Genomic DNA, 20,069 nt, shown 5'->3' with positions numbered 1-20,069 from the left:
GAGGGGGATTAATGGCAATGTCTTTTACTGTAATACATTTTTTTAAACATTCACCATATTTTTTGATCACACCTTGTATGTTGCCATGTAACATACAGACCTTATGGTCATGGTGACTGAGAAGATAAACTACATGTTAACTTTGATCTGCCAAGATCTTCTGTAAGATTAATCTGCATTAGCTGTAATAAAGAGAGTACTTCAAACTCTAAGGGTTTGCGAATGGTGTGTCTTTTAAAGGCCTGTAGATACACACAGCCTTGAGTGTCCACATCTTTCGATCTGAAATGTGTAAACAAATCAGGAGGAGAACTGAATTTCTAAACCAGGACTAGAATTTTGAGGTGTTCTTGTCCTGAGGAAAACAAGCTTGGCTCGAACTAAAATACACTCCGAGGCACGTTTTCTTTGTAGACTGGATCATTGGACAGACGCTCTGGCCCTTTCCTTCTCCACATGGACATCACAACTTCTAGGAGAAGCTTTGGGTTTTATTTGGGGAAAGGAGAGAAAGGAGAGAATAGGGTAGAAGGTCCCAATGCATCCAAACTTGGCCAGCCTCGCCTCTGACTCCTTGTCACTCAGTGAAATTTGAGGGGTATTATGTCAATGCAGTTTGAGGGCCGTGCATTTTCATGCTTTCTTTTCACTTGGAAGGATCGACCTTTCAGATGCTTCTGCCTGAGCTGCTGAGAATCACTTCACCGGAGCATGTTTCAACAAGCTCAGCTCTGCTTTCATGTTACCAGGATTCAGTGGGCAGCCCACTTGTCCTGGATGGGTCTCTGCACCTGAGGGAATCCTTCCACCCTGCACCGACCCTTTGTTCCACCACCTGGCAGGGCCGCCAGTGGGGTCTGGAGATGGGGAGAGGGTTGGGAACAGACCCAAGGGCTCTTCCAAGTCCTGCCTGGTGTTCACCTGCTTAGAAAGAGCTGCCTCTAAAACCCCGTCATCACTCAGCCTGTGGTTCCAGAACACTGCCAGGAACCCCAAGCAAGTTAGCCTGCAGCAAGTTCACTAAAACAGTATCCACGACAATACATACATCTGTTGCTTATCCCCTCCCTGCGTAAAAAGGTGAGGGGCAGGGACCAATCCTTGGGAATATGTGTGTATCAGCCACCTCGACTTGGTATCCTTATGGAGAAAGACACCACCTTCATTCCTCGGAAATAACTTTGGATCACGTCAAATAAACATCTTAATCACATGCTTGGTGCGTGCACATTTCTTCATTTTACAGTGGGAGGGTTTAGCCCAGTGCCTCCCTCCTGGGACTGCACGACTTCTGTACACTCCCTTCTTGTGTAAGGCTAATGAGTCTGTCTTTCTGGCCTGAGCCCTGAGCGGCCTCGGGCACAGCGCGCAGGAAGCTGCATTTTGCATGTGCCAAATCCCCGGCTGTGCGAGTGTGCGTGCATGAACTGGTGTCCTCGCGCCGTTTTCTACTTAGTGATCGATCACAGCTCTTGGACAGTCCCGGCAGCTCAGCCAGGCTGGGGCGCCCAACTCCCCGGTGCTGCACAGGCAGCCGCGCAGCCACAGCAGCCGGGCGCATGATAAGACTTGTCTGCGCACCACCCGGGCCCGGAGCCTCTAATTACACGTCTGGGGCTTGCCGGAGCCCAGGTGGCCGGCTCACATGATCCCAGAATTGTGAAGATAGCGCGGGCTCGGTTCTCACTGCCCGCGCAGCCGGGTGGGGGAGGCGCCGCGCTCCGTGCGTCACGTTCATGCACATTATAATGACCACATTCCAAAGACAACAAGAGTCCATTTAACCTGGCAGTGCTTCTCAGCGCATTGCCACAACTTTATCTTGCCATCAACGTCCCAACCCCTACCTTTTGGGAGTTTTCATCTCAGCTTTCCACCTGCCCCCTAACTCAGTACAGCAAACGACCGCGTGGCACCGCCCCCGAGTGAGTGAGCAGAAAAGCACAACCTCGCGTCCCCAAGCCGCGTGTGTGCCTCCACGCGGTGTAGCTGGGGCCTGCAAGCTGTCTCGCGTGATGGAACTTGGGCTGATTTAACTTGCTCGCAGGTGTTTAACAGCTGCCAGTTATCAGAAACCGGCTATTTGCCAGGCGCAGTGCTGGGCACCCTGGAAGAATCGCTGTTGTGTGACGTCATCAGACTCAGCCTGAGAACCAAGAGGCTTCGTTCAAAAGAAAGGACGCTTGTGCAGAGCCCAGCGATCAAGTCACTGTCACTAAGACCGAACCTGTGGCGGGCACATGCCCGACGGAGGCCGAGGGAGGAAAGCTGCACTGTGGGCGACGGGAGCTCGACAGCTGTTGAGCCTGTCACTGATCAGCTGTGCAGGAGGATTGTAAGGACAGCAGCCAGAAATCTGGTTCTGTTTTTGTTTTTGAAGCGACGCCTTTTTTCCCCTTCCAAGCTGAGTGGATGCTGAATCAGTGCAATTGTTCCCTTTGCAAGGATCCACGAACGTGAACAGTAATAAATAGATTGCCACGTGTCATCTGTCATTGATAAGGATCTCATAAAGAAATTGATTTACGGATCTGAAATGCTCACTTAAAATGCCTTCCTCTGAAACCTGCAGTGTCAGTCCGTAGACGACTTCTGCGGACTGTGAGTCATGTGATTTTTTTTCTTAGATCGTATTCTCCAGGAGTCTAAGCACTCAGTGTTCCCAAAAGGCAGTTTTCTGGATATAGAGTTTTCCCTGAACAGCCTTATAGGCCAAAAGAGGTGTTACCATCCACCCGGCACGCATTATAATTCCGTCCTTGCTGAAACCCCACCCAAATGCCCATTTCCACCTATACAAACTCATATTATTCTTTCTGAATCATACATAAACGCCACACCCAGCGTTGCACATAAAACTTTGCCATATTATTTATACATCAGTGTCTGCTGACACAAGCATGGCTGACTTAGAAGTCCACGTGCATTTCCCTCGCCTTGTTTATCACCTTGCTTCTCCATAACTGCTTTCAGGTGGGAATTTCACTTCTAAATTTTTCTTCGAAAATTTTCGTCTAAAATTTGCTAATTTTGAGGATGAGTTTTCAACTCCTTTTGGGGTTACAAATCCTGAGGTTAGCAGGTCTTTCTCCTTTAAGTTTGAACCTCAACCAAGACAAGCAACACTATTCAGAGTGGGGCAGCTCTCCTGTCCTATAGTTTGTAGCCAGGAATGTAACTGAATAGTTATGGAGAGTCCACCCATAGCCGAATGCATGCAGGCCTCCTGCCTCCCTGCTAAACAACTGAAATCTTCGGATATTAAGAATAAATCTATACATAAAAAACAAAAATGTCTACTGGCACACCAGGCCATTTCAGGAATTCGTGAGAGATACAGAGCAGATAGGGGTGGTTTGATGGAGAAATAGGATCAAAGGAAAAGAGAGGCTAAAACATTCATAGGACAGGACTTCTGTGAAAGCAGTTCCAAGACTTCTGAGAAAGATCGGTGTTTATGGAAATGGCACAGGACAGAGCCCGGGGCGATAGTCAGGTTGAGTACCTAGAGAACCCGCCAGCTCCTCCCCCAGCACACGCCACCCCACCCACCCCCACCTGGGCCCAGCGGCATCAGTGAGGGTGCCTACAGGCCAGGGCATGGGTGTTAGCGAGATACAACAAGGCCCCAGGGAGCAAGAACTCTGGGCGCAATGGGAAGCCCCCTGGATGAGAGCCTCCAGCCAGCCCCGCTGCGCACTCTGTCCAGACGCACGGGCCTTCCTCTTCCCAGCTCATGTCGTCAGAGCCTGCCTCCACAGACAGGGGGATGGGGCTTTTCAAACACAAATAAGAACATAACTTTTAAAATCACCAAACATTTGAGGAACATTAATACCAAGAAAAGCAAAAAACTCAATGAACAGCGACCAGCACCCATGCAAACACTTCACAAACAGATGTTAAAATCATCCTCAGAGAAGAGACAGAATATTTCATCCATGAGACAAAAATAGGTTATTTTGGGGGGGAAAAGCCAAGAGATAGGAAATGTGAAAAAAAGTTAAAAGGCATTTAGAATCTGAAGACAGGAATAGAAAGTGGCATAAAAAAATAATTAAAACATAATAGAAGAAAAATTCCCGGATCTGAAGAAAGACACAGGCTTTCACGTGGAAAGGACCCTCGGATGCCAAATGATTCACTTGAAAATAAGACCAACCCAGACACATTTCCCAAAACTTCAGAATACCAAGGATAAAACAACGAAAACAAGAACAACAACAACAAAACCCTCCAAAGGGAAAAACAAGCAGAAAGTGACCTTACAAAGGAGTAAGAATTACATGAGCTCCAGCAACACAGGACACTAGGAGAAAACGGCAAACTCATCAAGGTTCTAAGAAAAAATGAACTTGAACTCAGCCAAGTTCACATTCAGATAAAAGGTCAGAATAAAACATCTGGGGCATACAAGCCTCAGAACGTCTGTCACTCAGATTTGCTGTCTGAAAAACACCTCAAGGATGGAAACACAGCAAGACAAAGAGACTCTAAGAAGGAGGAAGAAGCAGCGTCTGGTGAGCAGTGGCAGACTGAAAGCCATCACAACTTCCGGTGACATTTACATCATTGTTCACGCTTAACAAAACTAACAAATGAATAATAATAGAGAACTAAGGTCCCAGGTTAATTCAAGGAGGAGGAGAAAAAGGAGGGAAGGGAAAACAGACTAAGATTTTTGTCTTTTTGGACAACAGGATAGAATTGGTTGATTCTGGATGTTACTGAATACTGTTAAGTGTACATTAAAGCTTTAAAAGGGTACGGTCCACTTCAGGTAATAACACAGAAACGTGTATCAGATTAACCATCCTGCCTCTGGCAATTATAAACTCAGGACAGAACATAAAGAGCAACTAAGTGAAGGTACTGGAGAGCAAAGAAGGGAAATAAACTAGTGGAGATCCATGTGTAACCCGCTTTCCCCCAAGAACGTTCCTTAAGTTTCCTAGAGCACAGGAAATACAGCTCAAACACACAGTGGCAGTCTTTTTAGGCCAAAGAAACAGAATTTGGATTTCGGGGCTGCCAGAGTAGCGGGGAAATGGAGGGGGGGGGCTAAGATATTGGAAAGGATGAAGTCCTGAAGTCTGTGTACAAACACCCCTAAAACCTTTGGCTGAATCCTCAACTGTGAATGTACAGGTCATTCCTCCAAAAGGGCTCGGTGGAAACTGACAACTGGAAAGCCAAAAGACTGAGGAGACATTTTAGCAGCTGCTCAGCTGCTGACACAAAGCTTGGCATTCAAGTTAAGCCAAGTTAGAGATGTTTGGTGAACCTCCTAGACTATTGACTAAGTCCCCAGAAGGGCCACATTTTAGAAGTGAGGGCCACATCATAGATTGAGGGCAAAACTGAAATAAACCTGCCCTCACAAAGCCTAGAAACAAGCTGCCACAGGGGCATGGTTATCTGCTGGTAATGTAACGGCCTTCTGGAACAAAATTCATCATTTTTCAGAGGAAGGTGACAGAAATCATTGTACTACAGTGTATCACCCATAATGTTCAGATCAAAATTTATGAGACATGCAAAGAAGCAGGAGAATGCAACCCACAGTCAAGAGGAAAAAGCAATCAATAGAAGCAGACCCACGGAGAACCCGGATGCTAGAATTAGCACACACTCTAAAATCATTATTATAAATATGTCAAAGCTGTTACAGGTAAAGATGGATACTGTGGGTGAGAAGGTATAGCGAATTTTTAGGAGTGATATAGAAACTGCAAAAAAGAACCACATGGAAATCTTAGACCTGAAAAAAGCTACCTCTGAAAAAGCTTTTGTTTTGGAGAATTGACAGCAGATTGGACACTGCAAAAGAAAAGATTATAACATGGATGTAAAGACAGATAAGTGGAAGGACTCAAAGTACAGCACACAAAAAGAAAAAAAGATTGGAAAGTTATGTCAGTTGGGATAGTGGAAATTGCATGTCCACTTCTAAACCACCCAAAGAAAAAGATCGATCTAATAATTGGTAAGAAAAAGGGGGAAGTCTAATGTTTAAAAAAACCCAGAGAATAAGACTGCAGGAATATGTCAAAACATATCAGTAATCACAAAAGGGGAATGAATTAAATTCCCATTTAAAAATTCAGAGGCTTTCAGGTTAGCAAGCACAACACAATCTATGTTATTCATAGAAGACACATGTAAAAACAAAGTTATGTATTTTAAATACAAATAACAGAAACACCAAGTAGCAGTTGCTAACAAAGTGGGTTTATTTTCCTTGTAGAAGTCTGGAAGCAAGTGGCTGCTGGTATTGCAGGGTAGGGATGGTATCCCAGCAATTTTTCCTCATAGTCACAGAATGGCTGCCAAGGCTCCAGGCAGTATGTCCACATTGGAGGCGGGGAGGGGAATGAAGCAACAGTGGTCCCATTGCTTCCTTTTTCAAGAAAACCAAACACCTTCCCAGACCTCTCAATAGACTTCTGCTTGTGTTTCATTAATCAAAACTGTTGTCACCTGGCAAGAGAAGTGGGTCACCCACAGCCTATGTCGTAAAAGTATACAAGTGAGAAGGGAATTAGAAATGAGTGTTCAGTAGCCGGCAACTAGGGTCTCCCGCAGGTTTAAGACAAGGGGATGGAAAAGATACACTAGGCAAATGCTGACAAAAGGCTACCCAGAAACGCGCTGTTACAGAACAGAAACTACTGGGCGTTCCCCGGACGCGGTGCGCCTCCAACTCCTGTATCATAGAGGCTGGCAAATAAGAGCTTAGTGTTTGAGGCTCTTGTGCAGCGAGGTTCTAGGTGTGAGTTCGGTTCTGCCAATTGCTCAGACCTGCATGAGATTTGGTAAATGGAAGTGAGGCAGAGGTGCTCTTTCTACTGGCAATCCGGGTGTGGGGACACGTGTAAGAGACAGTTGTGGCAGAGGCCAGATGCAGCCTCTCAGGGTTTCAGCTGCAGCTTTGCGGGTAGATGTGCTTGTTATGGTCACACCTGCGGTAGCAGCGGTGGCCTCCCAGTCCCAGCTTCCTGAGCCAAAACTATGGTCTTGTGGTTTCCAACAGCAGCCTATGACCACTCCTCCAGTTTTTCCAGTGATTCTATAAACACCCAATTCCCTATTTCAAACCCCTTTCTGCTTCACTCTACACTGAGTGGTTTCTAGTCCCCTAAAACTGAAACCACACACGACATGTGTCTTGGAATGACAGAGCCTTCAGGTGACATTCAGTAGCAAATGCAAACCCTCTCTGAAAGCACTTAACCACAGCCCAAACCTCAGAGAATTCCTACAGAAAAAATAAAATAGAGGGGTCGGCCCGGTGGCTCAGGCGGTTGGAGCTCTGTGCTCCTAACACCGAGGGCTGCCGGTTCGATTCCCACATGGGCCAGTGGGCTCTCAACCACAAGGGTGCCGGTTCAATTCCTCGAGTCCTGCAAGGGATGGTGGGCAGCGCCCCCTGCAACTAAGATTGAACATAAAACCTTGAGCTGAGCTGCTGCTGAGCTCCTGGATGGTTCAGATGGTTGGAGCGCGTTCTCTCAACCACAAGGTTGCAGGTTGGACTCCCGCAAGGCATGGTGGGCTGCGCCCCCTGCAACTAGCAATGGCAACTGGACCTGGAGCTGAGCTGCGCCCTCCACAACTAAGACTGAAAGGACAACAACTTGACTTGGAAAAGAGTCCTAGAAATACACACTGTTCACCAATAAAGTCCTGTTCCCCTTCCCCAATAAAATCTTTTTTAAAAAAAATAAAAATAAAATAAAATAAAATAGAGGAAAATGAACATTTCCCAAGCAAAACCCACAAGGAAATAAAGCACCATTAATAAGGATAGCAAGAACCACGGAGGCCTGTTTCTCCTTCTCTCTTTACTTCCTCCATCCCTTTCCCACTTTGTCTACTTCTCACTCTCCTCCCTTGTTCTGTTCTTTCACTCCTGCTTCTTCCATTGGTCTGTTTCTCACCGTCTCTGCCTTTTCTCCTCCTCACCCTACCTCCTTTCTGCTCCTCTATCTCTCTGTTCTCCCTTCTGCCTTTCTCATTCCCTGTATCTTTTTAAGCTCTCTGTTTTTTACTCCCTTTCTCTTTGTCTCTGGATCTGCCTTTCCCACTGTCACATTCTTTTGCTTTCTCACTGTCTCTATTTCTCCATGATTTTAAAGCTTTCATGCTCAGTTTATTCCTTGTTTCTCTCTCTCCTTTGGGACCCACCCCCATGCTGCCCTGCCCCATCTCCCTTTCCCCTCCTCTCTTCTCATTTCCTTGGTCCCTCTCTCTCCCCAGTAATTACTAGCTCTGGCTGGGTTGCCACAACCTGTTTGAGCATGAAGACACAGCACAGTTTGTCCAGGTCAGTGACAGCTTCCCACACCCTCAGTGCAACCTGGCCTCCTGAAGAACCACCCCACCTATTCAGGAGAAGGCTACAGCCAGCCACGACCTCGGGCTGCTCCACCTGGCAGAGCCCGCCAGATAACAGACACTGTGAAGGTCCTGAACCTGCCCACCCAGGAATCCTGATTGGAGAGCACCTGCTATGCCTCTGGCTGGGGCAACCTCAAACTGGATCCATTGGCAGTTGAGTACCCAGATGAGCTCCAGTGTGTGGACCTCAAGCTCCTGCCCAACGAAGGAGGATGTGTGCCAAAGCCGGCCTCCAGAGGTGACACATGTCATGGTGTGTGCTGGCCACTTGCAGGGTGGCAAGGACACCTGTGTGGGTGACTCAGGGGGCCTGCTGATCTGTGATGGTGTGCTCCAAGGAACCACATCCTGGGGCCACCTCCTGGATGTGAATCACATCCTGGGCCCGACCCAGTATGCCCCGTGTCTTCACCAAACTTCCGCCCTTCCTGGAGTGGATCAAGGAGACCATGGCAGCCAAGCCCTGAATGTCCCCGCCCTGTCCCTGACCCCCAGGAAAACCAAATACGCATCAAAAAAAAAAAAAAAAAGAACCACAGACAGCAGAAACAGAACTGTGAAGACTTCAGATTTTAGAATTACCAGACACAGAACATGAAATCCATGTGTTTAGTATGTTTAAATAAATAAATGTGTATATAGAACAAATAGATTTGAAAATGAATGAATAAAACACTTTAAAAGAAAATGTATATGTAGTAATTAAAATTAATACTTCATAACCAAGGATGCGAAAGACCTATATGCTGAAAACTATAAGAGATTTTTAAAAGAAATTGAAGAAGACACAAAGAAATGAAAGACATTCTGTGCTCATGCATTGGAAGAATCAACATAGTTAAAATGGCCCTATTACCCAAAGCAATATACAGATTTAATGCAATCCCCATCAAAATCCCAATGGCATTTTTTCAAGAAATAGAACAAAAACCCATCAGATTTGTTTGGAATCACAAAATACCCCAATAGCCAAAGCAATCTTAAGAAAAAACAACAATGCTTGGAGGTATCACACTCCCTGACTGTAGCTTGTACTACCGGGCAACAATAATCAAAACAGCATGGTATTGGCAGAAAAACAGACACAGAGATCAATGGAATAGAATTGAGAACCCAGAAATAAAACCACATAAATATGGACAGATATTTTTTGACAAAGAAGCAAAAAAAAAAAAAAAAAAAAAAAGGAGAAAAGACAGCCTCTTCCATAAATGGTGCTGGCAGAATTGGACAGCCACGTGCAAAAGAATGAAACTGGACTGCTATCTCTCACCATGTACCAAAATTAATTCAAAATGGATCAAAGACTTAAACATAAGACCTGAAACAATAAACTGCATAGAAGAAAACATAGGTTCTAAACTTACGGACCTTGGGTTCAAAGAGCATTTCATGAATTTGACTCCAAAGACAAGGGAAGTAAAAGCTAAAATAAATGAATGGGATTATATCAAACTTGAAAGCTTCTGCACAGCAAAAGAAACCATCGACAAAGATTTTTGCAAACAGTGCCTCTGACAAGGGGCTAATATCCAAAGTATACAAGGAACTCATGCAACTCAACAACAAAAAAACAATCCAATTGAAAAATGGGCAGAGGACCTGAAGAGACATTTCTCCAAAGAGGACATACAAATGGCAAATAGACATATGAAAAAATGCTCAACATCACTAATCATCAGAGAAATGCAAATAAAAACCACAATGAGATATCACCTCACCCCAGTGAGAATGGCTATCATCAACAAGACAAATAGTAACAAGTGTTGGAGAGGCTGTGGAGAAAAAGGAACCTTCATACACTGTTGGTGGGAATGCAGACTGGTGCAGCCGTTATGGAAGGCAGTGTGGAGGTTCCTCAAAAAATTACAAATAGAATTACCTTATGACCCAGCAATCCCTCTCCTGGGTATCTACCCAAAAAATCTGAAAACATTTATACATAAAGACACGTGTGCTCCAATGTTCATTGCAGTTTTGTTTACGGTGGCCAAGACATGGAAACAAACAAAATGTCCTTCAATAGATGAATGGATAAAGAGGATGTGGTATATATACACAATGGAATACTATTCGGCGATAAGAAAAGATGATACAGGAACATTTGTGATAACATGGATGGATCTAGAGAGTATGATGCTAAGCGAAATAAGTCAGACAGAAAAAGCAGAGAACCATATGATTTCACTGATATGTGGTATATAAACCAAAAACAATAAAAGAACAAGACAAACAAATGAGAAACAAAAACTCATAGACACAGACAATAGTTTAGTGGTTACCAGAGGGTAAAGGGGGTGGGGGTTGGGAGATGAGGGTAAGGGGGATCAAATATATGGTGATGGAAGGAGAACTGACTCTGGGTGGTGAATACACAATGGGATTTACAGATGATGTCATACAGAATTGTACACCTGAAATCTATGTAATTTTACTAACAATTGTCACCCCAATAAACTTTAATTTAAAAAAATTAGTAGTTCAATGAACGTGTCAGCCACCAGATTGGACACAGGTGAAGAATTAATGAACTAGATGATGGACCTGAAGAAATTACATTGAATAAAGGACCAAAAGAAAAAGGATGGAAAATATGAGGGAGAGGTTAAAGATATGAAAGATAAAATGAAAAGATGTAAATCAGATTATCTGGAAGGAGAGACCAGAGAGAATGCGGAAGAAGCAATACTGGAAAAGGTAACAGAGTGAAAAATTTCCAGAATTGCTGAACTATACCAAGGCTCAAATCTAGAAATCCTAATAAATTCCTATAGATTAAAAGGAAGGAAGGAAGGAAAGAAAGGAAGGAGGGAGGGAGGGAGGGAGGGAGGGAGGAAAGAAATAGATCCACAAATCATGGATTTGCAGTGAGACTGAAAAACACCAAAGGTTTAATAAAAATAAATTTAAAATTCTATAGCAAATGTTACATTTATTTCTCTTTCTAATCCAACATGACGTAACACGCCCATTGTAGTCACTTGAATTTATCATTGTACTAGAGATGCTAACAAGGGTAGAATGGCAAGAAAATAAAACATTTAAGGATTGGAAAGAGAGAAATAAATTGTCTTTACTGGTGATACGAATATCTATATAAAAAATTCAAAATAACTTATAGCTCCATTATATTAGAACAAGAGAGTTTTAAAAGGCTGAATACATGATCAGTATATAAAAGTATCTGCATGTCTATATACCAGCAGCAACCAGAAAACAAATTTGAAAATGTATTTACAATATCAAAAGGGAGGGAGGGCGGGAAAGGAGAAAGAAAGAAACCTAATAATAAATCTAATAAAAGATATGCAATCCTTTATTAAGAAATTACAAAACTTTATTGAAAGACATTAGATATTAAAGACCTAAATAAATGGTAAGTATACTATGTTCTTGGATAAAAAGATTCAATATAAGAAACATGTCAACATTGCCCAAATTTAATGCAATCCCAATAAAAATTCCAACAGCATTTTTTGTGAAGACTTGATAAGCTGATTCTAACATTTGTTGGAAGAGCCGAGGCTACGAATAGCCAAGATACTCCTGAGGAAGTTGGGAGAATTACCTCCACCGGAGAAGAAGTTAGCCGGTGTGGACTGATGCCGGCAGAGACCAGCAGATTGATCAAACAGCCCACAGATGAAGACAAACTATGGAAATTTGATTTAGGACAGAACCAGAACTGCAGATTAGTGGGAAAAAGAGGGACCATTCACTAATTGCCCCTGGGATGACTTATGAACTCTATGTGAAAAAAATGAAATCAGATCCCTCTCTCACACACACAAAATTAATTCCAGGAGGCTTAGACTTAAATGTGGGATGCAAAACTAAATAATTTAGTAAACAACACAAGTGGACATATTTATGATCTTGAGATAGAAAAGAATTTAGCACAAACTATAAAGATAAAAATCGATAGATTCTACTACATTAAAATTAAAAATTTCTGTTTAGCACAGATGCCATAGAGTGAAAAGGCAAACCACAGTCCTGAAGAAGATATTTGCCACACATATCAATAATAGTGATTAATATCCAGAATATATAAAGAATTCCTACAAGTCAAAAAGACAAAAAATAACAGAAATATGAGCAAAATATATTCATTACACAGACAAAGAAACCATATAAAAGACGCTTCGCGAGTAATAGGGAAAATGCAAAGGAAAGCCTTTCACACCCGCCACACTGGCAATAATTAAAACGTTGGACAATAGCTAGCATGTCAGGATATGGAACAACAGTCAACCTTTTTCACTGCTCATGGATTGTAAATTGCCAAAACCGCTTGGGAAATGGTCTAGCATTTCCTAGTACAAGGATTCTTAACCTGGGTGCATGGAAAGAATTCAGGGGGCGCTGTGAGCTTGAATGGGAAAAACTGTATCTTCAAAAATCTCTAACTGAAAGTTGGTATTTCTTCTATTAGGAACCAAACTGAAGTAGTATTGGTGAAGTGGGTGAAGTAGACTTGCACCAACAGAACACAGGTTTTTTGCATATCACGTTAAACTTGATGCAGATATCTCAAAATATCATTTATGCTCATCACAACTTCTAAATTATGGTAGCTCTTAGACCAACTGCTAACACTACCATTTAATGGAAGAAGAACATAGACTGCTTAACATAAATTTGTTTTCTTGAACTATTTTGAAAACTATATTCTAATATAATTGATTTCCCTTGTAATCCTATGTATTTTATTTGACATATCTTTAAATGTTATTCTAAGAAGGTGTCCACAGGCTTTACTAGTGTGCCAAGGGATCTTTGAAACAAAAGCAGGTAAGGACCCTTGTCACTTCTGCAATCAAGAACAAGTGGTCCAGGGCCGGCCCGGTGGCTCAGGCGGTTAGAGCTCCATGCTCCTAATTCCGAAGGCTGCCGGTTCGATTCCCACATAGGCCAGTGGGCTCTCAACCACAAGGTTGCCAGTTCAATTCCTCGAGTCCCACAAGGGATGGTGGGCTCCGCCCCCTGCAACTAAGATTGAACACGGCACTTTGAGCTGAGCTGCCTCCTGGATGGCTCAGTTGGTTGGAGAGCATCCTCTCAACCACAAGGTTGCCGGTTCGACTCCCGCAAGGGATGGTGGGCTGTGCCCCCTGCAACTAGTAACGGCAACTGAACCTGGAGCTGAGCTGCGCCCTCCACAACTAAGACTGAAAGGACAACTTGAAGTTGAACGGCACCCTCCACAACTAAGATTGAAAGGACAACAACTTGACTTGGAAAAAAGTCCTGGAAGTACACACTGTTCCCCAATAATAAAGGCCCGTTCCCCTTCCCCAAAAAATCTTTAAAAAAAAGAACAAGTGATCCATAACCAGGTGTCCACCCTGGAGAAACTCGTACACATGTGCATCAGGAGATACATGCAAAACACTGGAAACGACCCAAATGTTCGCCAACAGTACAACGGAGAAACTGGACAATTCGTGCAGTGAATTCATGAAAGGTCTTACTTTTGGGTATTAGGTGGGGGTGTTGCTGGGGAAGACGACCCAATCAGGCACTGGTGAAGCTCCTTTCCTTAACATGGGTGGTGGGTAAACAGGCATGCATTTAAAATTGTACCTCTGCATTTTCACCTACTCTCTGTCTATACGCTATTTCACAACGAAGATTTTTAAGTAAGAAGATGGCTAATAACCAGTATTGTTGAGCATGGCGAAAACGGGCAGATTGGAGGCCAACTGGGCCATCTGTATCAAAATCAGTGTGCCTGCTCTTTGATCCGAAAAATCCTCTAAAAATATCCACACTTGCACAAATGTATTCCTGAAGACATTTTTAAACATATTTAATAACTGTAAAAATACCTTAAAATCCATTGATATCAACAAGAACACTAAACCCGATTAAAAAATGAACAAAGGACTGAACAGACCTGCCTCCAAAGCAGACGTACAAATGGCCAAGAAGCACATGAAAAGACATCAACGTCACTAATCACAAAGGAAATGCAAATCAAAGCCAATGAGATAGCACCTCGCACCCATTAGGAAGGCTACTGTTAAAAAAACACACACAAAATGTTGTGGTGAGGATGTGGAAAAACTGGAACCCTCGTATACTGTTGCGGGGAATGTGAAATGGTGCAGCGCTGTGGAAAACAATCTGGCAGTTCCTCAAAAATGAAAACTAGAATTACAATAAAATCTAGCAATTCCACTTCTGGGTATGTACCCAAAAGAACTGAAAGCAGGGTCTCAAAAGACAAATTTGTACCCCCATGTTCATAACAGCATTATTCACAATAGCTAAACGCGGACGCAACCCGAGTGTCCCTCAACAAAATGTGGTATAGACATAGAATGGACTATTACTCATCATTAAAAAGGAAGGGAATTCTGACATGCGCTACAGCATGGATGAACCCTGAGGACATTATTGCTAGAAGAAATAAGCCAGTCACAAAAACGAATACCATATGAGTCCACTCACACGAGGTACCTCGAGTAGTCCAATTCAGAGACAGAAGGTGGAAAGGGATTTCCCAGCAGCTGAGGGAGGGGCAAGGGACAGTGAGTGTTTAATGGGGACAGAGTGTCAGTGTTATTAAAAGATGAAAAGAGTTCTGAAGATGGATGGTGGTGATGGTTGTACAATATAAATGTACTTAATGCCCCTGAACTGTACACTTAAAAATGGCTAGATGATAAACTTTGTTATGTGTATTTTTTACCATAATAAAAATCGGGGGGAAATGCATTAGAGGAATGGTTAAATCATTTCTAATCCAGCTGTGCTGTGGAATCCTGTTCAGCTGTTACATGAACAGTCAACCTGACATGAGCAGACCTCTAAGACATATCAAGTTCTTAAAAATTCAATTTGCAAAAGAATGTACACAATAGGGCCCTATTTATCTATTTTAAAATATTTAAAAGTATAATGTGCGTATTTATATTACAACATAATGTAATTGTGGGTATGGATGTGTATGATTACACAGTTGTAAGTTCATGGAAAACAGACTGGAAGAGAGACCCCAGAGTGTGAATTTGAGGAAAGGGAGGGGCTCGGGGGGAGGGAGGACATGAAACGGAACTTTCAAGTGTTGCATTCACGTATCATTTAAATCTTTTCCAATGAGCTGGTATTGACTTGATGTAGCCTTTGTATAATTAAATTCCTAAAAGTGTTTTAAGACGCAGGTGGCAGTGAGCTAGATGCCTCTTGGATTAACAATTTAGTGTTATCCACAATCCGGAGATGATTTACTCTGTCGTAAGCATGCTGAGTGGCTGTCATTCTTGGAGAAGGGATGCAGAAGCATAACCAAGTATTAGAAGAGGGTGATCTCATCCTGCTGGTGAACTTGCAGTTCATTTTTGCACTGATTCACGGCTTACTGCCAATCGGAGGGCATGTCTCAGGCTGAGGCTTGACCACAAGTTTCCATATCATCACCTTTTACCTGCCTTCCACCTGGCGAGATACCCATGTCAAGGCTGCCACTGACCACGCTACGTCCCCAGGGCTAGTCATTCTGGGTGAATGCAGAGAATTCTGTTTCTTGTTTGAAACTGACCACACACCTGGGGGGCAGAGGCTCAAGTCAGCCAGGGCCAAAGCCTCACCCTAAGTCCTGGAGGGGAGGGCGGCTGGAATGACAAACCCTCGGGACAGGACGCTGGACTTTAGGGCTGGCTCCGGCTACGTTCCATTTGGGTTTAAAAACAAAGCACAACTTTCTCTGCAGTAAACCGTGAACTATTATTCTCCCTTTGAAAAAAGAAACCTGAGCCAAACACTCTGTACCGCACACTTACTCTGCTTGGTGTTTAAAAAACCGCTCCAGCAAAGATGCGGACGGACAGTTGTGAGGCTCCAGCTGCCTCACTCGGCTCTGTCCTCCCACCCAAGCTCTGTGCCTGCTCCGTCACTCACGCCTTTTTTCTTCTTCATTTTTGAAGACAATGAACTTTTCATTCGAACGTTATTTTTAAGCTAAGCAAAAATCTCCAATAGCACGCTGAATTCAAAAACAAAATACTTTTTTAAAAGAGAAGACCTGAGGATGTCACACCAGGAAGTGAAAAGGCAACAGAAAGCAGTTGAGCTGTGAGGCCCAGTGGAGGGTGGAGGGGTTCTGGCTGGCCTGGGACTTGTTTGGGGACCTGAAACAGCCCCTGGGGGCTGCAGGAAGTGAAGATGAGGAGGAGGATGATAAGAGTGATGGTTTTGTAGATTGAAAAGGTGTTCTCCGGAAAGTAGACTCCCAGGGTGATCCCATCAGAAATTCCTAACTGGGCCAGTCAGGTGGGTAGTCACGCCCCAGGCATGCAACTTCTTTGGTGAAAGGTTTATCTTTGTCTTCAGCCAGCCCTGTCCATTGTTTCTGTCCACCCAGGTCAACACACCTTTGAAATAAGCCCTAGCCACCACCGAGGGAGCAGAGGATCTTAATTCTCCTGTAAGCCAATCCCCCCACCTTGCTTTCTCCCACCTCCATGTCATCTTCCTTCATTTCAAATGCATAAAAGAAGCTGCAAAACTGTTACTCTCAGGGGCATTTGAGACCTTGCTCCCCAGCATTTGTCAGTTTGACTCAAATAAACTCTTAGAAAAATGCTCTACAGGTCTGGACATTTTTTATACCGACAGTGTAATGCCAACAGATGGTGATGATGGCAGTGATGGTGATGATGGTGAATACCTCCTCAGTGTGTGGTCCCAGGGGATCCCAGGTCCTGGGGAGAAGCACCAGCTCCGAAAGGACCCCACACTAGGAGCAAGCGGCGTGTGTCCAGCCCAGATGCAAACAGGATTTCCTGTGGCCCCTGCCTGGCACCTCACTGTCTCTGATCCCACTTGTCGTGGGGAGGACGCTGTGGCTAGAACGAGGTAGGTGAGTGACAGTGACTAGATGCAGTACTGCTTCTTGGACACCCAGGTCCCTAAGGATAGACAGGGGATTTTCCAAAAACAAAAACTCAAAAAAAACACTATGCAAAGATTCTGCAGGAACATTTAAGTTTTTTTTTGTTCTCCTCACTCCGTAGGGAACCAACACCCTAGGATACAGAACACATAACCAGACTCCAGGATGACACAATTGGCCACACTGAAATGCCACTTTTCATTTAATGCTTCACAGTTTACAAAATGTGCATCCCCCTTTATTGTAGCCTTTGGTCCTTCCCACAATCCTATAGCACAGGACAGACAGGTTCTTTCTTTCCTTTTTTTTTTTTTTTTGACAGGTTCTTGACCTTTAAAGAGACTAGGTTTTTCTTTTCCTTTTGACAATGGATGACAATGGTCACTTTGTAAGGTTGTTACTGACGGCTGAGTTGAATGATGTATTAGGCTGGTGCCAAAGTAATTGCGGTTTTTGCAATTATTTTTAACCTTTTAAACAGCAATTACTTTGGCACCAACCTAATAGCTAAAAGTACCTCTCCACATGTCCGTAGAGGAAAAAATTCTATAAGATACAGTAAGTGAAAAACCAAGGGGCAGAGCAGTGACATATAATATAATCCCTTTTGTCAAGTGTGAAAGCAATTAGCCACCTCGCTGGATGTTTTATACACAGCAGGTGCTCAATAAGCACTGACTCCCTTCCCTGTTCAACTATCTTACACCTGGGAAACAAATCGCTCCAAACCCTTCATTTGTGTGGCTTTGACCTAGTATCTGAAAGTCACAATTACTAACTCTCCATCAGAAGGGCAGTTCGGAGGTCACTTCCCTAGAGCAACACTGGCCAGGGCCTCAGGGATTGGAGCCTGGCGGCTCCTGCCCGCACTGGGAAAGCCGCGGCCCAGAGCCGGTCCAGGGCTCTGAGCGCATCCTGTACGAGGAATTCTCCTTTCGGTCAAGGGGGTTGAGCTCTGGGCTCCAGACGTGATTTCTAAACACGATCTCCCCCCAACTCTCCAGGTGGCCATGGGCAAACAGGTGGAGCTCCAGAAACAAGTGTGAGGAATGGAATGATGCCCCAAGTCCCCCGATTTGAGCCACCCAGGCTCAGGCAGAGAACAAACTGGAGGGGCCACACACCTCAATTCCTACTCCCGGTCACTTTCAAACGTAGACAGCACCCCTCCTACTTCAGTTCCCAAGTTTTCCTTGTTTGCGTAACACTCCGCCCCCAAGCCCCTCACTTCCTAGAAGGAAGGGGGCAGGTGTGTGTGTTTAGCACAGACAAGTGGGCAGATAGGGAGCGGAGGCTTTTAAACGTTATCAATATGCCTAAAGCCAGTCATTCTTGACCTGGTCAGAAAGGGCCCAAGGTGTAGATAAAGCGGGTCCTGGGGCCCCACCCCAAACACTGTTATGGAAAAAAATACTGACTACCACACCAGGGCTAAAGCTTCTCTTAAATGCTTTCATCTTGCCCAACAACCTTTTCTGGCTGCCCCAAGGGCACAACAATCCAAAGAGATAATCAAAATTCAAAGAGATAATGGCTTTCAACAGCCCCCTTCCTGCAGATCCCTCTAAAATTCCTGGGAGCTTATTCAGAGGTAGGTGCTGAGGGGGGAGAATCACCCCTGTAATTTGGGAGTTGACAGATGCTCACCTTGAACAGCAAATTGACTCTCAGGGGTCAGCAGTAATTTGTGATTTTCCATGTAACAGGTCTCAAGTTTTTCTTCCTTTATTAAAGGTATTTTATAGACATTTCAAATCCATCTACCTGAACTTTAAACCCACCTACCCCGCCTTGCAGCTTGTGGGATTTCCGTTTGACCTTGTGCTGAAGAAATGTGGGGACTGTCCGGCTCACACCCACATGGGTGCCCCCCCTCTGCCATCCTCTGGTGCCTCCAGCCGCCCACCCTGGGCCTCACCCCTGAGCCTGTGAACCACAGGCCCAGGGCTGCCTCAGTCGTGCCCATCCCCAGTCTGTCCCAAAGTCTGGGTTCTGGCTCCCCTCTAGCTTCACCCAGAGTGTCCCCCCTCAACCTGGCCCCCTGGCTGTTCCTCCACACCCCAAACACTCCTGCCTCAGGGCCTGTTTCTTCTGCTTGGACTGCTCTTCAGCATTCCAGACACCTGCCTCATTCACACCTAAATCTCTGCATTTCCTCCAAGGTCCCCTTTCACAGAGGCCTTCCCTCAGCACCCTTAGAAAACAGCCTCGCCACTGCCTTCTTACCCTCCATCTTTTCACAGAATGTAGATATTCTCAAGTTTGCACTTTTCTCTCTCCCACAATATAAGCTCTACGAAGACAGTCTCTCTCTCAGGGGCTTATTCCCAGTCCCAGGAACAGGGCTTGGTACATAGAAGGGACAAAACAGAGCTGCTGAAGAAACGAAATCCAACCCCGACTCCGACCTCAGGTCTCGGCTCCACTGTCCCGTCCCACCCCCACGCAGCCACTCCTGCTCTCTGCCCCTTAGCATTCTTTGTATTGTGACAGCGCTTACCAAATGTGCAATGACATGTTCACATTTAAAAAAATAATTAACATCTGCCTGGCCTTTTGGTCCAGGGGTTGGCAAGCTACAGCCCAAGGCCCCCCACCTCCACCCCCGTTTTGTAAATGAAGCTGTCGGGACACAGCCATGCTTCTCACATGAAGTATCTGTGGCTGCTTCCCGGCTGTACGGGCAGAGAAGCTGTGACAGTGACTTTATGTCCCACATGTCTAAAATATTTCCAACCCAGCCTTTTCAGAAAGTCTGCTGACTCTGGTA

The 20,069-nt window shown here is 44.5% G+C and overlaps 1 pseudogene; it reads left to right on the top strand.

Annotated features, from left to right (window-relative positions):
- Nucleotides 1-2,240: 2,240 nt before the first annotated feature.
- On the top strand, nt 2,241-8,867 carry LOC117026741 (kallikrein-1-like; annotated as a pseudogene).
- The last annotated feature ends 11,202 nt before the right edge of the window (nt 8,868-20,069 follow it).

This window comes from Rhinolophus ferrumequinum, chromosome 9 (genome assembly GCF_004115265.2).
Source record: "Rhinolophus ferrumequinum isolate MPI-CBG mRhiFer1 chromosome 9, mRhiFer1_v1.p, whole genome shotgun sequence".
NCBI classification, from domain to species: Eukaryota; Metazoa; Chordata; class Mammalia; order Chiroptera; family Rhinolophidae; genus Rhinolophus; species Rhinolophus ferrumequinum.
The sequence above is the reverse complement of the archived record's forward strand: the minus strand, read 5'-3'. Positions and strand labels throughout refer to the sequence as shown.